This window comes from Eublepharis macularius, chromosome 1 (assembly GCF_028583425.1).
Source record: "Eublepharis macularius isolate TG4126 chromosome 1, MPM_Emac_v1.0, whole genome shotgun sequence".
In the NCBI taxonomy this organism is placed as follows: domain Eukaryota; kingdom Metazoa; phylum Chordata; class Lepidosauria; order Squamata; family Eublepharidae; genus Eublepharis; species Eublepharis macularius.
In genome coordinates, this window is record NC_072790.1 from 235440771 (window position 1) to 235460825 (window position 20055).

Genomic DNA, 20055 nt, shown 5'->3' on the forward strand with positions numbered 1-20055 from the left:
ATAAGACCTCAGGGCTTCCTGCCTTGGGATGTTGCTGTTAAGGTTGTCACTCCAGCCTGGGAAATTCTTGAAGATTTTGGGGTGGTGGCTGTGGTGGTGGTGAATTCAAGGAGGGATTTCACCTTGCATCTGTGGTATACCATAGAGTCTGTCCTCTGCAGCTGCCATTTTCTCCAGGGGAACTGATTTCTGTAGTCTGGAGAGCAGCTGTAACTGCAGGAGAACTTCAGGACCTGTCTGGAGGATGGCAATGCTAGTTGTTGTCATCAATTGACAATGAAGCTGTGTTCCCAGTTTCTACCCTGGTTGGTCCATTGTTGTTACCAGGAGAACCAAGCTACGGCAGTTAAGGCAGTTAAGGCAGGGAATTCAAGACTGTCCATACTGGTGGACGAGTATATCTAGGGCTCCTTTCTTCTTGGAGGCTGAGGTAGGAAACTTCATCTTCCCATACCTGTTGACAGGGTTGCCAACTTACTTGCTATGGCAGGTGATCTCCTGCCATCTCCTCCTGGCCTCAACTGCTGTTTGAATGAGCAACAGGGGCAAAATGGAGGGAAGACATCATTGATGGTTCAGTATCTCCCCCACCTGTGGCCTGCCCTGCAAAGTCTCCCAGCATGCTCCTGGCAACCCTGTATTTGAATAGGCCCAAATGGTACTCACCCTGGCTAGATGAGAAGAGAAAGCCAGTTTGGTGTAGTGGTTAAGAGCAGCAGGACTGTCATCTGGAGAGGCAGGTTTGATTCCCCACTCCTCCGCTTGAAGCCAGCTGGGTGATCTTGGGTCAGTGACAGCTCTCTCAGAGCTCTCTCACCCCACCCATCTCACAGGGTGATTGTCATGAGGATAATAATAACACACTTTGTAAACCGCTCTGAGTGGGCGTTAAGTTGTCCCGAATGGGGGTATATGAATCAAATGTTATTACTAAATGTTATTAAAGCAGACTGCATGAGAGAGGTTTTGTCAAAGAACTTCCCCAGAGAACAGCAGCCCCCCCCCCCATGGACTGACTCACAAGGGGGCATGCAGAAATAATTCCCTCCCCGCTTCCCCCAAATGCAGGACATTGGAATTTTCCATATTTGGGCCTGATATTAAACATGTGCTGCAATAAATAAGGATCTTAGATCCCTGTAAGTTAGTATTTCAGGAAATAGGTTGGATCCTACGGTTGGCTGAGTGGAAGAAACTTCTGCAATGGGATGGAACCAGACTTCCCGCGTTCAGCAGCCGTTACTTCTGCATGTCCCCCCAAACCACCTACTGAGGAACAGTGACAAGCGGCATTGGGAGTTGTGGTGAGGGGAAGTAATCGAACACTCTTGCGTGAGTGCAACTGTGAGCAGAGTTCACTGTGCATGTGCAAAGGAAAGCCATTTTGCCTGATTGCTACCATTCCCATTGATTCACAACTCTTTTGCCCATAGGGCTTCCCAAACCTCTGCAGAGCTTTTTCTGGAGAATACAGGAGGTTGGTGGGATAAGTGGGAGGCAGGAGGGACCCTGTTTTGTGAGAGTCTTCCTTTTATGCAAGTGTAGAATCCTTCTATTATACCACCAGCTAGTCCTCTTTCTTTTTTGTCCCTGATACAATTTACTGCTCAACTTGAACGGCATCTTTTTCTTGACCTATGTAAACCATTCCTTCTTAATAAATCTCCTTTGCTTTAGCTTAATCAGTCTTGAAATATTGGTGCTGAAGGGGTGTTAGGAGCGGAGTGAGTTGGTTAACTTTTGGGGAAGATTGATTTTGTAAGCATGTTAGGCAGTGAGTTGAACAAAGGGTGATTTGAAGGCGTTGTTGCCTAGGGGTGGAAGGTTTGGTGCTCTGTATACATTGTAAGAACAGAAACAATCATGTTCCCAAACTTATAATGAGTAGAGATGTTTGACCACTTGCTGGTTCAGCTCAAGTTATGCTCACCAGTTGTGAACAGTGAGCTGATTTTTCATGAACAGTTGGACTTGTGAGTTGCTCAAACCTGTTGGGCATGCCAGTTTCCACGTATTCAAACCGTTCACTGCAGTTTGAAGCATTCCATACATGTACATCCACACAGTCCAATGGGAGTCCAAGTTTTCACTCCATTGAACTGATATTGCTGTATGCTGCTCCACAGCCAATAAAGGGAAGAAGGAGCAAGCCAGTTGGTCAACTCTTTATAAACAAACACTGGGTGGGATCCGGCACAAAATTTCCACTTGTACTAGAGCTGTTGTGTGCAAGCAAATGGAAATGCAAGAAAAAGCTTGTGCTAAGTCAAACTTATTGTGTCCCCAACTGCATTTTCTCTTGTTCAAGGTCTTGCATAATCAATTTCTGGGCGCTGCAATATTCAGCCTGAATAGCCCAGTCTAGCCCAATCTTATCAGAGCTGGGAAGCTAAGCGGGGTGGGCCATTGTTAGTATTTGGATGAGAAACCACCAAAGAAGACTCGGGTTGCTATGCAGAAGAAAGCAACGGCAAGCCACCTCCGCCCCTCTCTTGCCTTGAGGAACCCTTAGTTGCCCTAAATGGGTTGCAACTTGATGGTAATGAAGAGAGGAAACCACGGGGTTGCACAAGAGCTTGCGCAAGCAGATCGGCACTGCTGATGCTTCCACCTTCCTGGACCCAAGCTGCTACGTTTTAAAAGAAGTATTGCCATTTGGTGTTTATCTAAGTGTTGTCAATATTATTTCATACACGAGCACTCTCACACAACCTTATGGGAGTCATTATCCCTCCTGTGACATTTACTTACCTGGCTGAACCATCTACAACTCTGGGAGGGAACTGATTCCACTTGCTGAGCAGATATCAAAGAGGCTGCAGGGCAGGAGGGAATGAAAGTCTGCCACAGTGACCATGCAGCCTATTGCTTCAGTTTGGACAGCAGCGAGGTGAGGAAATCTGAGCCTTGGCTCATGAGCCATCCCAGCTGTCGAAAATAGTATGCTTGCCTGCCAATTACATTTTCTGCAAAATGCACAGTATCCTTAATAATAACCTGATTCAGAATGTTAATGCGCTCGGCTCGTCACGATCAGGGTGTTATTAGGAGCTGAGTAGCACATGCTTCAAATATTGATCCGTAGCATGGAATGTAAACGGCACATGTGTTGTCAACATTCAGCAGATCAGGTGCTCAAAGGGCGCTGCCCCATTGGATCATGTACACAAGTTCTTTACCATCAAGCCTTTGCTCTTGCTGAAAGTGTTTACATGGTGGCTGCGTCCCGTCCAAATCTTAAACTTTCTCTTATCCTTGAGTATGATTGAGAAGAGGGCATTGGCTTTCTAAGTGGCAGCCTGCCATAGCTGGAGCCATAAACTACAATTCCCAGTGGGCAGTACTTCAAGGCATGTGCAGAAAGGCATGTGAGTAATGCCTCAAGGTATGCGCACGCATGAAACATTACGAGCTCGGAGAGAACTCTTGCAGCACTTGGCAAACAAATGAGTTGTGTCTCTGAATGCTTGCCGAGAGAGCTCGTAATTTCTGAAGGGAGCCAATGGGAGTTTGCCCGTCACTCCTCAGAAGTTCTGTCCCGAGCTTTCATGACATGCAACTCCGGTTCCCTTTTTCCTCCTGCTGTAGACGGCCACCTGGGGAATTTTTATCGCTGACAGCCATCCGGACTGGGATGGAGGGAAAATTAAAAACAGTTTCAATCAAAGCCACCTGCAGAGATTGGTCCCCCCCATTGGGCTTCCCTTACTGGGCTTCCTGCCAGCTTTCCTCCCCCCAACTCTGGCAAATTCCCTGGCACCAGTTTCCAAGCAACAATATTTGAGATACGGCTATGAACACATGATGATTATTTTATTATATGTTTCTCTCATCGCGTAACTGAGAGATTCCCCAATGTGAAATCTGCCAAGTTAAAAGCCTTGGGAGGGGATGCTTTTAGGGCTGAGCAGCCAAACTAGGCTGCAGGGAGAGAATTCTAGGGCTGGAGGTCCCAAGGCACGGGGCGTACCTCTCTCTGCTACCAAAGAACTGCCGAGCTCAAATGGCCCCTTGGCAATGGACCCTCATTTTCATGTCCCAATTCTGCAAGTCAAACAAAGCTTCTACAAAGGCGCATCGACAGTGGCAGCCTTCAGGGTCTGGCAACCCCTTGGGAATCTGGCGACTCCAAGATCTAAACGGAGCACCCGCTGTGCGGGTCAGCCTGTTTAAGAGAGTTTGATGTCTTATTCTGCCCCTAAGATGGAGTGTTCACACATATCAAAGAAGGAAGCAGGATCCAAAGCTGTGTCACCACACTGAGACACCAAAGGCCCTTCCCTCCTCTGGAAGTATCTGATGAAGCAGATGGCATCCCGGGAGAATACAGGGTTCTCTGACTAATGCTCAGATTACAGGAGGGTAAAGCATCTGAGTGCCTGTCTTTGGGGATAGGACTCTTAGCTACTCTTTTTAGAAGGCAATGGGAGGAGGATGGTTGTTGTGGGTTTTCCGGGCTGTATTGCCGTGGTCTTGGCATTGTAGTTCCTGACGTTTCGCCAGCAGCTGTGGCTGGCATCTTCAGAGGTGTAGCACCAAAAGACAGAGATCTCTCAGTGTCACAGGGAGGAGCCTGGTTAGTCCAGGATTGATCAAAGGACCCCTAGCCTTTCTTTACGGAATTCGAGCGTATGCTTTGACCCTTTATATCCAGTTAAGAGTTAAGAGGCAGAGCTTAGAAAATGAGATCAACTTGCACAGCGGACTTGGCAGTGTGGGACTTTCCCACTTCCCCCTCCTTCTTCAGTTCACTGAAAACCACTCCGAAATGTTATATTTGGGCAGGGGGGAGTCGTGAGACCCTCATAGGAGTAGAGTGAGTAGAACCAGCAAAAATGACTGTGCCCTGATTGGTTGGCTCGAAGCCATCTTGAGATGCTTTTTGAGCTTTGCTCCTGGTCTGAACAACAGCTGGGTCCCTTGGGAGCTGTCCTAGGTGCTGAAGAATCTGAACCGGCCCCGGATCCTCAGAAACTGTGCTCTGCTTTTCACTTCTGGATGACTCCGCACTCAGGTCAATCTCCTTCAGGCTTGTTTTCAGTGCCCTACGAGATAACAGCCTGGCTGGAACAGAGCAGACATTGATCTACTTAGATTGGTGTGCATGGGGGCGGTGGTTGGGGAGCTGTTTCTCTGCTCCTCCCATCCTCTCAGCATGATTTGGCAAGATGGGAACTTGAGCAGAGCTGCTGCTCCATTGTAATGCTTCCCTAAGTGTGGTTTTCGAAGGGAAGCCAGAGATGCCCTCTTTTAATACCGGTGTTGGACGAGTGCCCTGGTAAACAGATCCTGAATTCGGCAGCAAACTGTCGGCATGCAACTGCATGAAAGGATTGCCACATGCTTGCCTGAGGAACAGAAGCCTGGGGTGGGTTTAGGAGTTTCTGGAAGGCAGGAAAAGTTGACATGATGTAAAGGACCAATGTGTATGACAATTAGGGACAAACAGATTTCCTACCCCACCACATTCTGTTCTTCTCTTAGCCTGGAATTTTGGTCTATGATGCCGTGTGTTCTTCACGAGAACTTATCCTGGAGACCGACCCTTGGTCTAAAAGAGTATTGTCTACTCTGACTGGCAGTGGATGTTCAGAGTCTCAGGTGAGGATCTTGTACATCACCGGCTACCTGATCCTGATTCAACCTGGGACTTGCTGCACGCAGAACCGGTGCTCTGCCACGGAGCCACCGTTCCAATTGATCAATGAATCCAAAATCCATTCTGGGACTGAAGCATGTGCCGTTCATCACCGCTTTCCATACCTCCCATTCATTTGGATCTTTTTTCTGCTTTACCAACTTGTGCATGCGCATCGATGAAACACTGGCGTGGGGGAAGCAATATGAGTTAGTGTTTGCTTGTCTCCCTTTTTTATCCTCTTTCACTGATGGGTTCATTTGTTGTTTCTCATGGATCCAACACTCTGAGAAAGATTCTTCCTACAGCCACATGAGTGACCATGGCAAGACCGTTCTGTTGCAGTGTTCCGTCAATGACCACATGTGTATGTAAGTCCTATGTGGTGGAGGCCAGGAAAAACTGCACATGTGCAACACTCAGTATAAAATGTCTAAATGAAAAACAAAACGACGGGGATCCCTAATGAGTTGGTTCTGGAAAGAAAACAATTCAGAACTCTAAAGTTTGGGGAGAAATGTGGAAAAGTCGAATTTTGTGTACATGTATACATGCGCATCAAACTGGGGCTCCCAGCAGGTTCCAGTGGTGTTTGCCACAAACTTGGCACTCTGAGCTGTTCCGATCCAATGCAACTCCTTTGGGCCCTATAAAGCCAAGCTTTGGAATGGGGCCTTAAGTCTGGGCAACGTAGAATGCTATGAGATGACCCTGCCAAGCTAAGTTCCAATTCTGTTCTCCGCTGTACTGCCTGCCTTGAATCGCACCACTTGCATTTGGCACGTCTGACCTTTGATCCTGCCTATCAAATCCCATGGGCATCCTTGGAGTATGGCCTATCATTGTGCTAGGTTTGAGGTCAGCCAGCGAATCCAGAAATTCTCAAAAAGCTAAAGCAAAGTCATATTCTCTGTTGTGCTCTCCATCCAGGGACTGTAGCTCAGGGGAAGAGCATCTACTTGGCATGCAGAAGGTCTCAGGTTCAATCCCCCACATCTCCAGTTAAGTATCAGGGAGTGTGTGTTGTGTGCTGTCAAGTTGCTTCTGACCTATGATGATCCTATGATGGAAAGACCTCCAAAACGTCCGATCATTAACAAGCTTGATCAGATCCTGCAAACTGGAGGACGTGGCTTCCTTTATTGAGTCCAGCCATCTCATGTTAGGTCTTCCTCTTTTCCTGCTGCCTTCCACTTTTCCTAGCATTATTGACTTTTCCAGAGAATCTTGTCTTCTCATGATGTGACCAAAGTACGATAGCCTCAGTTTTGTCATTTTAGCTTCTAGGGAGAATTCAGGCTTGATTTGATCGAGAACCCATTTATTTGTCTTTTCGGCCATTCATGGTACCCGCAAATCTCCTCCAGCACCACATTTCAGGCAATGTCAAAGACCCCGGTGAGCTGCTGCCAGCCTGCGTAGGCAATGCTGAGTTTGATTTATTGAGCTTTGGATTCAGTATAAGGCAGATTCATGGGTGTTGAGGTTTACATATATTTACAAGGATAGCCATGACGGTTGCAGCCATCTGACTGCTCTCTCCATACGGCCAGCTCAGCTTGTCCCTGCTCTTCTCTCCTCTTTTGCAGAGGGACTAATCCCCTTTTATGGGGCTTAGCTGCCCCCTCCCTGCAAAGCTGCTGTTCCCCTCCAGGAAGTAGGACTGCGTCTGCATCCTAAATCCCTTATAGCTGCAGCACAGCAACGAGCCATGCCATGAATAGACTCTTCTCTTTGGAATGCAGAGGAGGGCTAACGCCAAGACCCCAGGTGTCCCAGTTGAACAAGGAGCTGGTCCCTAGGAAATCGCAGCCCCTCTTTCGCCCCCATGTCTGTCTTTTTGAGTGAAAAAGGTGTCAGAGTTTGGTGGAGTCCGTCACCAGGGTCTGTCAGGCTATGGGTGACAGGATATGGCAAACAGGTCTCTGTACCATTGCAACAAGAAGTCTAAGCTCGGGTTAAATGGTTTTATTCAGAAATCCAATCATTTCCATATGTATGTCCATAGAATTACTCAGAGGCAAGAAAGCATCTAAGCAGTACACACGTCCTTGATAGGAATAGAAACTTGAAGAAAGTACAGCTCTAAATACTCAATCGTCCCCCCCCCTCCCGTTTAGACCACAAGTTTGCGTGGGAAAGGGTTTGGGAATGTCTTCTAGAGTTTTTAGACAGGACAAAAGGCATAAGAGTAAACTGTAACATTTCAGACAGTGCAAGGTCACATCTGTGAGCTTCAAAGGAAAGAGATAAGACAGCTGTGTTCTCAGGCTGCTTGAGAAATGAAAGTGATGGTGAGATCATTTGCAAAATGAAATGAAGGTACAGCATTAGCAATGGTTCACCACCTAGAACAACGACATGGATGTAGGGGTACAGACATAACAGGGTCCCTCCCCAAGATTTCCAGGAGTTAAAGCTCTAAGTTCCAGAGGAGTTAGCCGTGTTAGTCTGTAGTTGCAAAATAGTAAAAAGTCCAGTAGCACCTTTAAGACTAACCTACTTTATTGAGGCATAAGCTTTTGAGAACCACAGCTCTCTTCATCTGATGAAGAGAGCTGTGGTTCTTGAAAGCTTATGCCTCAATAAAGTTGGATAGTCTTAAAGGTGCTACTGGACTTTTTACTATTTTTTCAAAGCTCTAAGCGAGAGGGTGGATGCACCCTGTCTCTAGAGTGCGTGCGTGCCAATGAAAGCGCATGATTGCTGATGCCAGACACAAGCGGCCATTTCACAGACTGCAATTGCTGAGATTTATCTTGATACGTCGGAAGATGATTCTGGGTGGGTTCCCCCCCCTGTTTTCGCCAAAAGAACCGTTGCCTTCTTGGCTTTTAAATTGGTGAAGAGTTAAGTGAGGTGGCAGGAAGCAACTGGAGTACAGCCTACTGCAACGAGAGGGGGCTTAGGCAGGAACCTTTAATAAGAGAATAAGGATGGGAGTGTTACTAATTCAGTCTGTGTTTTCAATTGGGAGATTTTGGAGGGTATGCCAACTACTCCAGACATGTGCCAACTGACCCACTGTGGCCTGGAGACAGACCTGTATTATGTCATGTAGAGGACGCATAGCACTTCTCCCCCCCCCCAAAGATGGTGATTTTAGTGGAGTTTAGAGGTCTTCATTTTCTCTGGGCTTAAGCTGTAGTTTAGCTTCAAGTAAGGAATTGCCTGCTTCCAGCCTCAATTTCACATCCCTGAGGAATTGAGGAGTGGGGAAAAATGGCCCCCACTGAGTGATGCTCTAGGAATTTCCCTAGTCTCTATGGTAAACAACATAGAGATTAGGGGAGGCAGCCTAGAGCATCACCCAGAATTGACATCACATCCTCCCCAAACTCCACCCTCTCCAGGCACTGCCCTCCACATCTTCCAGGATTCCCTAAGGCAGCATTGGGAGCCCTCTTTATATATAACTCCAACTTCTTTTAGGAATATCTTCCTTGATGCGCCAGGTCTCTGCCCATGCCAAGAGTGCACTGCAAAATCCATTTCAGATTCCACAGTCCATTTTGCCAAAGCCATGGTGCTATTTCAGAGGTAGATCTCTCTCTCTCTCTCTCTCTCTCTCTCTCTCTCTCTCTCTCTCTCTCTCTCTCTCTCTCTCTCTCTCTCTCTCTCTCCCTTTCTCTCTGCCATCACAAGGCATTGGAGTTGCCTGGAAACCAAGGAAAGACTTCTTTGAGGCAAAATTTGCCTTTCCCTAAGTTCTATCCTAAATTCACCTCCTGAAGCGGCGCCTCAAATCTGCCTCCTCATCTCGAGTGTTGTAAGACGTGCCTCTGACTAACCTAGCTTGGATGGGAGCAAGTTGTCTGTTATCCTGTCTTTTGTCTGTGTCAAATATTGTGGATTATGGGCCTTCTAAACCCTGCTACATTTCTCCCCAGCAGCTGAGAGCGTCTCACTAGCTTATTCCTTCTAAGCCTGATTTCACAGTCTACTTTTCCCCGAAGGGCTGTTCTTTGCTCTTCAATCGCACACGTTACCTGTGGCTGCAGCACAATCTGAGTGCAACTCCAGAAGAGGAAGGGGGGCATATACTCCACACTCCCTTTTCATGAGGATTTCTGACCTCTAACTCAGCCTTTCGTACTCTCAAGCCGTGGTTAAAAACTGGATGATTGATGGAGGAAGAGGGCTGTTTTTCATCTGTTTTCGTCACTGTATCGATAGAATCAGAGGCGGGACCGTGGCACAGTGGTAAAGCACAGATGATGATGATGATGATGATGATGATGATGATGATGATGAACATTTGAATTATATACTGCCCTTCAGGGCAACTTAACACTCACTCAGAACAGTTTATAAAGTATGTTGTTACAGTTATTGTTGATATATTGTTTATGCAGATGGCCTTGTGTTTATTTCTGAAGAAAACGAAGAGGACGGTGACACAGATGGTTAAGGAGCTGGAGAACCGGTGGCTAGGGTAGATAGGGATGCCAACCTCCAGGTTGGTCCCGGAGTTCTCTTGGAATTAAAACTGATCTCCGGTGTTCAGAGATCAGTTCCCCTGGAGGGGATAGCAGCTTTGGTGGGCAGACTGTGTGGCATTACATTCCCAGAGATCTTTCCTCTCTCCATGCATCTGACAAAGAGAGCTGTGGCTCTCGAAAGCTTATGCTACAATAAAGATGGTTAGTCTTAAAGGTGCTACTGGACTCTTTACTATTTTGCTACTGAAGACTAACGCGGCTAACTCCTCTGGATCTATCTCCTCTCTCCAGACTCCAGACTCCAAAGGCACTGCTCCCAAATCTTCAAGAATGTCCCAAGCTGGTGTGGCTTCTGTGTACAGCCCTGATCACACTGCCTGACTCTCCTCCGGTGTCGATCATGTTTGTGTAAACTGGGTTTTCTAACCTGGGTTGCAAACGTTTTATACATGCTTGCACAGCCTCCCAGAAACTGTATTATGATCCAAAAACGCGTCAACACAGTGAAGACTATGACTGATTAATGCCACCAACTGTGCAGATGTAAAAGTCCTTGAGATGGCGTTTGTTTTAAACTGCAAACAAATCATCACTGAGCTCTTGTGAAGTGCTGGACTAGAGAGGGAATGGGAATTGTGAACAACCTAAGTGATTTTCGAATGCTCGTTTTGCAAACTTCGAATCTTCCCTAGTTAAGAGGGGTTTCAGTTTTCCGATGTGGTGTCACTGTATCTCCAACAGGATATTGCAGAGCTGCAAAAAGGACGATCGAGGGCAACCAAGATGACTAAGGGGTTGGACTTTTCAGTCTAGACAAAAGATGTCTGAGTGGGCACATGATAGAAGTTTATAAAATTATGCATGAGGCAGAGAGAATAGATGGAACTGTTTCTCCCATACCCCAAATACTAGAACTCAAGGACGTCCAATGAAGTTGATGGACAATAGATAGAAAAAAGAACATAAGAACATAAGAACATAAGCAAAGCCATGTTGGATCAGGCCAGTGGCCCATCCAGTCCAACATTCTGTCACACACAGTGGCTAGAAATCCAGTGCCATCTAAAGGACTGTCAGTGAGGCCAGGACACCAGAAGCCCTCCCACTGCCTTCCTTCCAGCACCAAGACAACAGAGCACCACCTCCCCACAAAGAGAATACCATCTATCTCCTGTGGCTAATAGCCACTGATGGACCTCTGCTCCATATATTTGTCCAGTCCCCTCTTGAAGCTGGCAATGCTTGTAGCTGCCACCACCTCCTGTGGCAACGAATTCCATGTGTTTATCACCCTTTGTGTAAAGTAGTATTTTCTTCTATCTGTTCTAACCCGACTGCTCAATAATTTCATAGAGTGCCCATGAGTTCTTGTATTGTGAGAAAGGGAGAAAAACACATCTTTCTCGACCTTCTCTAACCCGTGCATTATCTTGTAAACCTCTATCATGTCTCCCCTCAGTCGTCTTTTCTCCAGGCTAAAGAGCCCCAAGCGCCTCAATCTTTCCTCATAGGGAAAGTGTTCCAACCCTTTAATCATTTTAGTTGCCCTTCTCTGTACTTTTTCCAGTGCTATGATATCTTTTTTAAGGTGTGGCGACCAGAACTGTACACAGTACTCCAAATGAGGCCTCACCATCGATTTATACAGAGGCATTATGATACCGGCTGATTTGTTTTCAATCCCTTTCCTAATAACCCCTAGCATAGCATTAGCTTTTTTTATGGCAGTCGCACACTGTGCTGACGTTTTTAGTGAGTTATCTATCATGACTCCAAGATCTCTCTCTTGGTCAGTCTCCGCCAGTTCAGACCCCATCAACTTGTATTTATATTTTGGATTTTTGGTTCCAATGTGCATTACTTTGCACTTGGCTACATTGAACCTCATTTGCCACATGGATGCCCACTCTTCTAGCCTCGACAGATCCCTTTGGAGTGCCTCACAATCCTCTCTGGCTTTCACCACCCTGAACAATTTCGTGTCATCTGCAAATTTAGCCACTTCACTGCTTAATCCCAATTCCAAATCATTAATAAACAAGTTAAAAAGCATTGGACCCAATACCGACCCCTGTGGCACCCCACTGCTCACCACCCTCCACTGTGAGAAGTGCCCGTTTATGCTCACTCTCTGTTTCCTATTAATTAGCCAGTTTTCGATCCACAAGAGGACTTGGCCCTTTATCCCATAGCTACTGAGCTTACTTAGGAGCCTTTGATGAGGAACTTTGTCAAAAGCTTTCTGGAAGTCAAGATAAACAATATCTATCGGGTCTCCCTTGTCCACTTGTTTGTTCACTCCCTCAAAGAACTCTAACAGATTGGTGAGACAAGATCTTCCCTTACAGAACCCATGCTGAGTTTTCCTCATCAGCTTTTGGTCATCAATGTGCCCACTAATTTTATTTTTGATAATAGTTTCCACCAACTTACCCGGTATTGACGTCAGGCTGACTGGCCTGTAATTTCCCGGATCTCCCCTGGAACCTTTTTTAAAGATGGGGACAACATTAGCTACCTTCCAGTCCTCAGGAACAGATGCAGAGTTTAATGACAGATTACATATTTTTGTGAGGAGATCTACAAGTTCACACTTGAGTTCTTTCAGAACTCTTGGATGTATGCCATCTGGGCCCGGTGATTTATCAGTTTTTAAATTATCTAGCAGTCGCATAACCTCCTCTCTCGTCACCTCAATGTGACTCAGGTCTTTCAAAACCCCTCCCAAAGTCAGTGCTTCCGGAGTGGGCATGCACTTATCTTCCACAGTGAAGACAGAAGCAAAGAACGCATTCAGCTTCTCGGCCATTTCCCTATCACCCTTTAGTAATCCTTTTACGCCTTGGTCATCCAAGGGCCCCACGGCCTCCCTAGCTGGTTTCCTACTTCTAATATATTTAAAGAATTGTTTATTGTTTTTCTTTATGTTCTTTGCAATATGCTCCTCATATTCCCTTTTTGCCTGTCTGATCACAGACTTGCACTTTTTTTGCCACAGCTTATGCTCCTTTTTATCAACCTCACTCCGACTAGTTTTCCACTGCCTAAAAGAATCCTTTTTACCTTTTACAGCTTCTATTACATTGCTTGTTAACCATGCTGGCCTTTTCCTAAACCTATTTGTGCCTTTCCTAACCAGCGGTATATATTTAATTTGAGCTTCCAGGATTGTAGTTTTAAATAGTCTCCAAGATTCCCCAAGTGTTTTGACCTTTTTTACTTTCCCTTTCAGTTTCTTCTTCACGTACCCCCTCATCTCAGAAAAGTTACCCCTTTTGAAGTTAAACATGGCTGTGTTGGTCTTATTTGGCAATTTCCTATTTATACATATGTTGTACTCAATAACATTATGGTCACTGTTCCCAAGTGGTGCAATCACATTTACATCTCTCACCAGGTCTTCAGCATTACTGAGGACCAAATCCAGGATCACCTCTCCCCTAGTAGGTTCTGTAACCATCTGTTCCATAGCACAGTCATTGAGACAGTCTAGAAACTCACTTTCTCTCCCCCGATTCGAACACCCATTGGCCCAGTCAATGTGTGGGTAGTTAAAATCACCCATTACAACACAGTTTTTTTGTTTAGCAGCCATCTTTAATCCTGTCATCATTTTATAATCCTCCTCTATTTTCTGATCTGGAGGGCGATAACAAACTCCCACAGTTAAGTTTCCATTTGGGCCCGTAATTTCAACCCATAGCATTTCCAGAAGCGAATCTAATTCAGTTACCTTCTCAATCTTACTGGAATGTATACCTTCTCTGACATATAGAGCCACCCCACCACCAACCCTTCCCTCCCTATCCTTCCGATATAATTTATATCCAGGAATCACCGTGTCCCACTGATTTTCCTCATCCCACCAAGTTTCTGATATGCCCACAATGTCTATGGATTCGCCCAACACTAAACATTCCAGCTCCCCAATTTTACCTCGGACACTTCTAGCATTTGTATATAAACACCTGTAACTTCCCCGGCACACTTTGCCTCGAGACGTAGTTAGGTCATCTGCACTGTTTGTCTCCATCTCAGTTGACAACTCTAATCTATCTCCCTGTAGAAGTGTTATACCTAGCCCTTCATCTCTCTGAGATGAACCATCCTGAACCAGAGACACTTTATCTCTTGTCGGCTTTCCCCTAGCATTTAGTTTAAAAACTGCTCTGCCACCTTTTCGATTTTAAGTGCCAGCAGCCGGGTTCCTTCTCGGGACAAGTGGAGACCGTCTCTCTTGTACAGCTCCCGCTTGTCCCAAAAAGAATCCCAGTGCCTAACAAACTTGAACCCTTCCTCCCTACACCATCGTCTCATCCACGCATTGAGACTCCTGATCTGCGTTTGTCTCTCTGGCCCTGCGCGTGGAACAGGTAGCACTTCTGAGAAGGCTACCTTGGAGGTCCTGGCCTTGAGTCTCCTGCCTAACAGCCTAAATTTTTGTTCCAAGACCTCACGACTGCATTTCCCAACATCGTTGGTTCCAACATGGACCACGACCGCTGACTCTTCCCCAGCACTATCTACCAGCCTATCTATAACACGCGTAATGTCCGCTACCTTCGCACCAGGCAGGCAAGTCACCATACGGTCAGAACGCGGTTGTGCCACCCAGCTATCTACTTGTCTAAGGATCGAATCACCAACTACCAAGAGCCTCCCTCCCTCCCCACCCAGGGATGGTTCCTTGATGCGAAAGGAAACCTGCTCACCAACTGAAGAAGAGGTCCCTTCTGAGGGCATGTTCCCCTTATCCTCAATACGGTGCCCTGATTCCACAAGATCCTCATTCTCCTTGACAACAAGAACGCTGCCATTTTTAGAGTGGGACACATCTGTCCTGTCCCTGAGAATCTTGTCCTCGTGCCTATCTAACTGTCTCCGCTTCTCCAGGTCAGCCACCTTGGCCTCAAGGGTACGTACTCGTTCCCTGAGAACCAGGAGCTCCTTGCAGCGAGCACACATCCAGGACTTCTGACCAGAAGGCAGATAGTCATACATGTGACACTCAGTGCAATACACTGGAAAGCCCCCAACCCCCTGCTGGCATTCTTCTTTTCTCAACGAGAGATTAAAATGTGGAATTGGCTGACAGAGGATGCAGTGATGGCCACAGACACAGAAGGCTTTAAAAGGGGATTAGATAGATTCGTGGAGCAGTGGTCTACCAGTGGCTAGTAGTGGCTAAAAGTGAACTTCCACATTCAGAGGCATTGTTGTGGATCAGCCCAGCCCAACAGAGCAGAGAGACACAGAGCAGCCAGTTTGGTGTAGTGGTTAAGAGCTGGGTTTGATTCCCCACTCCTCCACTTGAAGCCAGCTGGGTGACCTTGGGCAAGTCACAGTTCTCTGGAACTCTCTCAGCCCCACCCACCTCACAGGGTGATTGTTGTGGGGATAATAATGACATACTTTGTAAACCGCTCTGAGTGGGCATTAAGTTGTCCTGAAGGGTGGTATATAGATGGAATGCTGTTTTGATGAGGAGGAGGAGGAGGAAGAGGCAGCTGGCGAACCTGACCCAGATCCATGGCCAGTGGCATGCAGGAGGAGGCAGTCTCTGAAGGATCAAGCATAGACCCACCATCAGGTCCCATCACACTGGCTTCTCAGCTTCCTAGCCCTGGGCTGGCAACAGAGAGCCAGGCACCGGCCAGCTCTCCCCCCTCATCATCACCAGAGCCTTGGGAGCGCCACCAGAGGAGGGCAAGGAGATCCCTCCAAGCCAGAAGGCACAGTGCACAGCTAGCAGCACAGCACCGGCCCAGCATCAACAGGGATGATGAGTGCTGGCAGGAGCAGGACCGAGATGGCTGGCAGGTGCACGATGCAGCACAAGTGGTTGTGCAGTGTGAAGCATAAAAGCAGCAGAGAAGGCAGTGGCTGTGTGGGAGCAACGCATCCATTTACTACTGACCTTGTGGCTTGTGTTTGGAAATGATTCCCTCGTCTCTGACCTCGGCCTACTATTGTGGACTTGATTCTAGAATAGCCCCTTTGGACTCGAAGCGGTGAGTGCTGTCTAACCTGTGCCTGAACCTTGGAACTGTGATTCGTCCTGCTCTGACAACTTGGGAACTTCCCCCTGCCTGCTGCCTGTGTGAGTCTGTAATCGGGACGGGCAGTCAAGCTGTGAATACCAGTGCTGGGGGGCAACATCAGGGGAAAGCCTCAGCCTCTGTGCCTTTTTGTTGGCCCTCTGCAGTAAGTGGCTAGCCACTATGTGAGACAGGATGCTGACTAATAGACAACTGGTCGAATCCAGCAGGGATCTTCGTATGTTGAGGAAGAACTCTCTCTGCCAGCTGCCCTTGAGAGCCTTGCTGAGTCAACATGGACAATACCAGACCAGATGGACCGGTCCCCTTATATCTCTACAGGCACTCAGCTCAATGTTAGTTAATGGTCAAAGCAGGCTAAGTATTTGGATCCAAATCAATTTGCTCATGGGTGTTCTCACACTGCCTCATGGGAACAATAGTTTTTTTTTTTAAATTCTCCTCACCATAGGATGCTTAAATGAGGTATCCGGCTTGCACAAGAGTAAACTGCCAGTGATCCGTGCTCAGAACTAGATCCCTTTAACAATCTGATCGTGACCCTGGGGAGATACTTCACCACGAGCTTGCAATGCAAATTCCAAACGTAGCATATTTACCGTATTTACCATATTACCCATGACTCAATAGCCTACAAAACAACTCAGGCAAGAAAGCCCATAGAAGCAGCACACTCACACACAGGTACAATCAGTCCATTCGAGGTCAGCATGGCAGCAGCTTTCCAAGGTGTCCGGCAGAGGTCTTTCACCTCACCTGTTCCCTGATTCTTTAAACTGGAGGTACTAATAACAGTTATGTACTGCCAAAAGGTCAGCCAGTGAATTTCATAACTGAGCGGAGGATTTGAACTCGGGTCTAACTATTCCTCCATGTTCTTATGAGTATAACTTAGGAATGAGCAAATTTCCCTTTTCCATTATTATATTTTGGAATTTCCCTTTGGGCTGCATTTTGTTCCCCTGTAATTCCAGACTTCCTAGGATAATGTCTCAAATTAATCCCCAAAGTGGAACATGGACTGTGTGTTGCAGCTTCTGGAGCTTCAAATAATTGCTACATTGTCCACAGTGTGTTACTGATGTGTGCATGCCACACTAGAAAAAAACACCAAAACTTTATTTTCTTGCACGTAATAACCACCACAACATTCGATTTATATACCGCCCTTCATGACAACTTAACACCCATTCAGAATGGTTTCCGAAGTGTGTTATTATTATCCTCACGACAATCACCTTGTGAAGTGGGTGGGGTGAGAGAGCTCTGAGAGAGCTGTGACTGACCCAAGGTCACTGTGCTGGCTTCAAGTGGAGGAGTGGGGAATCAACCCTGGCTCTCCAGATGAGAGTCCTGCCGCTCTTAACCACTACACCAAACTGGCAACTTCTGCAGGCCAAGCAGAAGCTCTGCCATTCAGCCACAGCTCCTCCCCTTAATTTGATTTGTTTGATTCAGATTTAGAGAAAACATCGAGGCAATCCCGTTTGATCATGGGAAGTCCAAAAGCTAATTGCATTTTTTTCCTACAAAGTTCATAGTGTCCCTAAAAATAATAATAAAAATATAGGACCAGAAGTGGTAAATAAGGGCAGTCAGAGTGCACGGAATCCTTCCTTCAAAATATTGGAAGCAAAGTCCATATAGGAATTAATCTAGATGTGTGACTGCTTCACTAACTAGTTTAATTAGGGTGAGAGATGGTAGGAAAAACATTAGCACGGTCAACCGATCGCAACATTTTAGTTGATTAATCCTCTGCCTTTAAAATGGATTTATGGATGAAAATAATTGATTAGACTTAAATAAATGTGTACATGGCCAAAACTGCACCATACTCTTGTAATCCCCCTTTCTGTATTGATGAAGAATGAGATGAACCTTCAGGCCCCTTAGCAGGCAAAAGAATGTGTCGCCAAAATGAATACCTTCCTCTCCTCTCTGTTCTCAGATTTCAGACTGTATGCTCCTTGGGGGCAGGGACCCACTCCTTGTATTTAGGGAAGTGCAACGCATGGGGATGGTTGTGTGTTATGTGACGTCAAGTTGCCACTGACCAATGGCGACCCTATGAATGAGAGACCTCCAAAATGTCCCATCATTAACAGACTTGCTCATATCCTGCAAACTGGAGGACGTGGCTTCTTTGATTGAATCAAGCCATCTCATTTTAGGTCTTCCTCTTTTCCTACTGCCTTCCACTTTTCCTAGCATTATTGACTTTTCCAGGGAATCTTGTCTTCTCCTGATGTGACCAAAGTACGGTAGCCTCTGTTTTGTCATTTTAGCTTCTAGGGAGAATTCGGTCTTGCTTTGATCTAGTACCCCCCTTACTTGTCTTTTTGGCTGTCCAGAACCACATTTCAAATAAATCAATTTTCTTCCTGTCAGCTTCCTTCACTCTCCAACTTTCACTTCCATACATAGTAATGGGGAATACCATAGTTTGGATTATCTTGATCTTGGTTCCCAGAGAGACATTTTTATCTTTAAGGCTCTTCTCTAGCTCTCTCACAGCTGCTCTTCCAAGTCTCAATCTTCTTCTGCTCTCTTCATTGCAGTCTCCCTATTGGGTGATGACTGAGCCAAGGAATAGACACTCTTGAAAAATTTCAATTTCCTCATTGTCAGCTTTAAAATTGTGTAATTCCACAGCAGTCATTACTTCTTGATGTTCAGCTGTCATCCTGCTTTGGCGCTTTCTCCTTTAACCTTCACCAGTAGTCATTTCAAGCCATCCCTATTTTTTGCCTGTAACGTGGCATCATCTGCATATCTCAAATTGTTAATGTTCCTTCCACCAGTTTTCACTCCACCTTCTTCTAAATCTAATCCAGCTTTCCTTAGGATCAGGGGTCATTCCGTGGAAAAAGAGCTGGAGGAACTCATTAGCATAACTCATTAGCATATGCCACGCCCCTTGCCATCACTGGAAGTGTGTCATTAGCATAACTGATTTGCATATGCCACACCCCCGACATCACCTATCCTGGCTGTTTTGGACCCAATCCTGGCCATTCAGGGCTGAAACTGGGCCCAAAATGGCAAAAAGGGGCTGAAAATGGCCGAAAAGGGGCCCAAAATGGTCAGGATCGGGCCGCTGCTGAGCAGGAGAGTGATCCGCCACCCATCAGAGGCCCGATCTGGGCCGTTTCGGCCCCAATCCAGGCCGAAACGGGCCCCAAATGGTTGAGAGCCAGGTGGGCGGGGCCACCTGACATATGACCTCTATGGGGAACTACCAAAACTGCGTTCCCCCTCAAAATGAGCCCTGCTTAGGATAGAGGTATGCATAGAGGTAGGGAGATAATATGCATTCTTGTCTGACGCCTTTGCCAATTGGAAACCATTCTGTTTCCCCATATTCTCTCCTGACAGTAGCCTCTTGTCCAGAGTACAGGTTGCGCATCAAAACAATCCGATGCGATGGCACCCCCATTTCTTTTAAGACTCATGATCCGCACAGTCAAAAGCTTTTCTCTAATCTATAAAGCGCAGGCTGATTTTCTTCTGAAATTCCCTGGTATGTTCCATTAGACTTTGGGGGTGATGCTCTAGGACTAAGAGCCAATGATGGAGAAGAGATGGGATAGTTCTGGATTCGGTAGGTCTCTTGGAAGTTTAGAGTCCCTGATGTATTGGAGCCATGAGAGGGACGGGCTTGTGGCTGGGGAAAGAGGTGGCCAGGGTTCACGTCCGTTAAAATCTTCAACTAGGTCAGCCCTTCTCTGACTTGGCAAAATGAAAATCCTCAAGAAAACCTTTTCCAGCTTGTTTAAGTAGAGAATTCAGATTGGTGACAGTGGCATGAGTAATATATGCAACAAAATGGAAGGCAGAAGCCCGCCCAGAAATGACTGATTGGATGAGTAAATGGCATAAATATGCACCAATAGCTAAATTAAATTCTTATATT